Source organism: Neomonachus schauinslandi, chromosome 9 (assembly GCF_002201575.2).
Source record: "Neomonachus schauinslandi chromosome 9, ASM220157v2, whole genome shotgun sequence".
Taxonomy (NCBI): Eukaryota; Metazoa; Chordata; class Mammalia; order Carnivora; family Phocidae; genus Neomonachus; species Neomonachus schauinslandi.
Window position 1 is genome coordinate 35,374,756 of NC_058411.1, and position 5,840 is coordinate 35,380,595.

The 5,840-nt window shown below is 33.4% G+C and overlaps 1 non-coding gene across 1 annotated transcript; it reads left to right on the plus strand.

Moving 5' to 3' along the window:
• The first annotated feature begins 3,416 nt into the window (after window positions 1-3,416).
• Window positions 3,417-3,485, plus strand: LOC123325960. The gene has a single exon (XR_006540793.1). It is a non-coding gene; the product is annotated as a small nucleolar RNA SNORD2 (small nucleolar RNA).
• Window positions 3,486-5,840: the final 2,355 nt, after the last annotated feature.

Genomic DNA, 5,840 nt, shown 5'->3' on the forward strand with positions numbered 1-5,840 from the left:
AGCAGTAAAGGGAGAGGGAGAAGCAGGCTCCCGCCCAGAGCAGGGAGCCCAATGCTGGGGCTCCTTCCCAGGAGCCTGGGATCATGACCCGAGCCAAAGGCAGACACTTAACCATCTGAGCCACTCAGGAGCCTCGGGGGAAAAAAAAAAAGGACTTAAAAAAAAAAAGAAGTTCAAAAAATTTGGACTAGGAAACCTTTTAAAGAAAATATGAGGGAAACAAAGATAAAACCAAGAAGTTCCTATTAAAGTTGTCTTAAATTGTGAGTACAGATCTCTTGATTTTATTCTTGGAAATTTTTGCTTTTTATATAGTTAAAAAAGGAAAAGGGATTAGCAGGCTGGAGAGCAATACAAATTCTTTGTAGAACTGATGATACAGTGTAATTTAGAGACAGGGTCTCAGCTACAACTGTGAAAGCAGAAAAACAGTGAGAAACAAACTCATCAGATCTCCTGTATTCAGACAGCCCTCATGCATTACTTCAAGCAAAGCAAGATTGCATAAAAGCAAACATGCTAGTTCTTACAAACACTAAAATTACAGCTTCAGGGCGCCTGGGTGGCTCAGTTGGTTAAGCGACTGCCTTCGGCTCAGGTCATGATCCTGGAGTTCCGGGATTGAGTCCCGCATCGGGCTCCCTGCTCAGTGGGGAGTCTGCTTCTCCCTCTGGCCCTCCCCCTCTCATGTGCTCTCTCTCTCTCTCTCTCAAATAAATAAATAAAAAATCTTTAAAAAAATAAAAAATTACAGCTTCAGAAGGGAGAGGTTTGTGTAATAACTATGTACTAAATGCATAGTTATTACAAATAAATCTTGCAGTCTAACCACCACATTCATCTTTAACATTGCTTTCTGAAATCACAATAGCAATTTTATCTGCATTTTCATTATATATATTTCATTATATATATTTCATTACATATATATCTGCTCTTTTTACCTAGTAAATTGATGTTTCATACTTTTTTTAAAAGTAAACTCTACCCCCGACAGGGGGCTTGAACTCAGGATCATGAGATCAAGAGTCACATGCTGTATCTACTGAACCAGCCAGGTGCCCCTATATGTTTTATACATTAAATGGCATCTTAGTTTTTCCCAAAAAGACAGTGTTTGCATTTTAATTTTATATGAAATAAACATCTGCAGCCCTAGAACACTGTCATATACTGACCATTCTTGGAATTTTTATATTGTTTCTTATTTATATATTTTTTAAATTTGTTCTTTTTGATGATTGTGACTCGTAATTCATTTAAAACATAGCCCATTAAAAATGATCAAATTAGTGAATTTATGATCAAATAATATTCATCAATGCCAGCAATGGTGTAGCAAAATAGGTAAATCCTACTGGTGGGAATATAAATTAGTACAGTCTTTCTGGAGGGCAATGTGATAATATTTTTTCTTTACCTTAAATATGATTATACCCTCCACTTAGCGTTACTCTTTGAGGGATTCATCCTAAGGAAATAATAGAACATACAGGTATATTATTTATAATAACAACAATAATAAAAGGGAAATGGCTTAAATATCTGGCAATAAGAAAATGATAACATAAAGTATAATACATTCCTATGATGAATTATTATGTAGCCATAACATTGTGTACGCGAATTTTTAATGACATAGGAAAAGTTCCTGGTATAATTAAGTGGGAAAATAAGATATAAGACTTTTGTATCTTATTTTATATGTAGGATAATCTTCCATATATTAAAAGTGGATCCAAAAACTGGGTCAAAATTGATTATCTCTAGATGGTAGGATTATCAGTAATTTTTCTAAATTTTCTTGTACTTTTACAATGATTTTTAACGCTTGACTATTAACATACAATTGAAACAAAGTTTGCTAATCTAATATTTACATAGAAATTACTACTGACTTTCAACAAGGGAAATCTCTTTGGCAGATTATAAATAGTAGGGTGTTTCAAAATATTTTTAAAATCCAAAGACTAGGGGCGCCTGGGTGGCTCAGTCGTTAAGCATCTGCCTTCGGCTCAGGTCATGATCCCAGGGTCCTGGGATCAAGCCCCGCATCAGGCTCCCTGCTCGGCGGGAAGCCTGCTTCTCCCTCTCCCACTCCCCCTGCTTGTGTTCCCTCTCTCACTGTCTCTCTCTGTCAAATAAATAAATAAAATCTTTAAAAAAAAAAAAATCCGAAGACTAAAGTTCCACACAGTCTGGAAGAAACAAGAGCTTTAACATATGTCAAACCCTCTAATCCCCAGCACCCAGAAAAGTACCTGGAACACAGTAGTGATTAATAAGCTCAGTGTTTATTAAAAGTGGTCTGAAGCACATTATTTAACCAAACAACTGGAACTAATAATTTCATTTTTTTCCTGTATAAGGTGAAAATTCTCTGCCTATCTCTTATATTTCTGTATTAAATAATACTTCAGAGACTAAAGGTTGAAACAAACTCACATCTGAAAATACTTGTACTAGAGATACAAAGATGAGTAAGATGAGGTCTAAAAGTATGTGCCTGGGTAATCAGGCCTACCCTAAAGAGACTAAGAATAAGTTTTTCCAGAATTACCAGGGAAAAAATTTATGGATTTTCTGGAATCCTCTCAATTCCTACCTGGACACATTCTTTATAAAGGATGTGGATTAAAAACAAAACAACAGGGGCGCCTGGGTGGCTCAGATGGTTAAGTGTCTGCCTTCGGCTCAGGTCATGATCCCAGGGTTCTGGGATTGAGCCCCACATCGGGCTCCTGGCTCAGCGAGGAGCCTGCTTCTCCCTCTCCCTCTGCCTCTCTCCCTGCTCATGCTTTCTCTCTCTCTCTCTGTATCTCTGTGTCTCAAATGAATAAATAAAATCTTTAAACAACAACAACAACAACAGAAAAGGTTGTGGATTGTTTTGAGGAAGTAATGTTGGCCTGAAGAGAAGTAAGTAGCAGCCTATAATTTGAGGGCCTATGAGCAAACTGGATTTGAAGTAGTTATTTAAGATCTCTATAAATACTGCCATCTTATATTTGTTCCAAAATATTTCTCCAGTCACCTGTCACTATAGGAAAAATTTCACCATTGTTTCTTTTAGTCTTGAAAAACTCAGTCTTTAAAAGTTACAGTGAAACTGTAACTTAGCAATATAATCTAATAATGTAGAATGAGTTTCTGTTAAATATTTATTCTTGGTTAATGTATAATACCGTTATTTCTCAGCTTTCAAATTTTCAAACAGTGGCCTTGCAGTGGGACACTTCCTGGTATGGAAGGCTAAGACCTGAACCTAGAAGAGAGGCTTTTCCAAAAGAGAAGTGAATCTGTGAAAATAACACTAATGGTGCCTACTTCAGTTCTGTACAGCATTAACTTCGAGGATAGACTCTTATGGAATAGTCTGACCCAATATTGTCGTAATTGTTAATACTTACTAAATTCTGTGCAATTATCTCAATCATCTTTGGGGACTGGACTGAAATGAAGAGAATACTCTTTGCTGATCACTTTGGAGGGGGGCAACTTATTAAACTCTTAACCTGAAAATAAAATGAATTATATTGAGAAGGAAGTTATTTCTCTGAGTAAATTGTTATTTTGAAAATTAACCCTCTGAAATACTATGTCAGCGGATTTTTTATAAATATTTCTTTTCATATTATGAGGAAACCTAATTAATTTGTTGCCATCTATGTTTGCCATGAGAGAGTACTTTTTCAATCATTCCATATAGAAGAAACCAGGATTTAGCAATAGGAATTTTAGTTAATTTGTTTTGTGCACGTAAAAAAAATTTTTTTTTTTCTTATTTTTAAGTAGGCTCCATACCACAGTGTGGAGCCCAACATGGGACTTGAACTCAAAACCCTGAAATCAAAACCTGAGCTGAGATCAAGAGTGAGCCACCCAGGTACCCCTGTTTTGTATACTTCTTAAGCTGCTCAGGAACACCAAAATTAGCTGTATCAGATATTTTATTGTTTTTGTATTAGAGAATGGAAGGAGTTGATATTAACTTTTCAGACAAATAATTTTATAAAAGAGCCAGGTTGAAAAAAAAAACAGTATAAATAAAAGTAATATACAGACAGTTTGACTTCTGAACATAGAGGAGGAAATTTTATTAGGTAAAAGCAATGGATTGAAAAAATGTAACAAATTTCCCATATAACTCAGTAACTCCATTTTATACTGATATACAGAAAATAATCACATTATAGAATGCATTTATATCACGTATAATTATTGTAATTCATTACATTTGTAGTTTAGTACAGTCAAAATTCAATTCATATTCCTTTTCTGAATCTACTTTTACCAGTCAGTCAAAAATTATTTGTTGAATCTCTGCTATATTGATCTGGTACCTTTAATTATCAGTAATCTTTTATCTTGTCTGTTTCCTACTTGTTAGAAGTCTGCCGTTTTATATGGTTCCCAAGAGATTAGCTATAGTTTTTTATTTTGTTTTTGTTTTGTATAATCTAACACTTTTCTAAACTTATTTCTCTTGAAGCAGTTGAACTCATATGAATTTGAAGTCTTTAGTGGATTTCTCTTCTCCCTTCAGGCCCCTATACCCACTATCACATTCTAACTAACTTTATCTAATTTTTTGTTAGTCTGATTAGTAGAATGAATATTTAAGTTATCATCCCACTTTATAGCTAGAGATTTTAAATGACTTTACGTCTGCATATACTATTATGTATACTCTAAGTTAGATTTCTTTGTGTAACTCCTTATTAAAACATTTGAAGAAATAGATATAAAAACAAAATAAGCATTTCTGAAAATATATAACATGATACTGCATAAGAAACAAAATAATAATAATAATGAATTGGATAGACAGTTAACCAAAAGTAAAACTACAAGTATATTCACAATAAGGAAATAATATGGCTATAAGAGTCATATGGTTAAGAAACGTGTTTATGAGCATATATTTATAAAACAAATTATTTGAAGCCAGGTTAAAATCTCATCAAACATTTCATTTCCTAGGGAAAGGTTTTTAAAAACACAGAAATCATTGTTTCACTCAATACTCGGTTGAGTTTTATCTTGAAATTTGAAAGCTGAGAAATAACGGTATTATACATTAACACCAAGAATAAATATTTAACAGAAACTCATTCTACATTATTAGATTATATTGCTAAGTTCAGAAGAAAATAATGTGTCTTAAGATACATTCTTTTTGTTGTCTGTGATTTATGAAAATCTACCACTATTGAAGTAATAACCACTTCTGTTTTTCCTTCAAGTTAACAGTCTTAAAAGGGAACTTCATTAATATTAATAATCAAGTTTGTGACTGATATATACAGTGAAAAAGAGGAAGGGCAAATGTTACATTACAATGAGTAATAACTACATTATCTTGTTAAAATATTGGTCTCACATTTTTTTTCTCTGTACCCACATCTTTTTATTTATACTCTAAACTACAGATTCTGGGGTATAATTTTTTTAATTGTCTAACTACATTTCATAATATATAAACTGTGATTCAGATTATTTTAAGTTTAGGATTATATGTGTTACACAGATATGTTATTATCTTTTTATAATATATTTATTGCCTAGTAAGCCCTTTTATTTTAGAAGGGACCATGGAAGATAATTAGCATATAGAGTTTCATCTTAGTGTAGCTTTAACCACTGATGTCATAAGAATATTTTAGTTACTTTTCTTGAGCAGATTTTCCACAAATACTAGGAGAGTCACCATGAATCAATTTTGTCACAGCAAAGTGATTCCAAAGTGATCTTTACTGAGTTTTCTTGGATCCTTGAAACTGGAACTTTTGGGATTGATGAGGTTTGTCAGGAAGACAGAAAAGATGGTGTCACTTCAG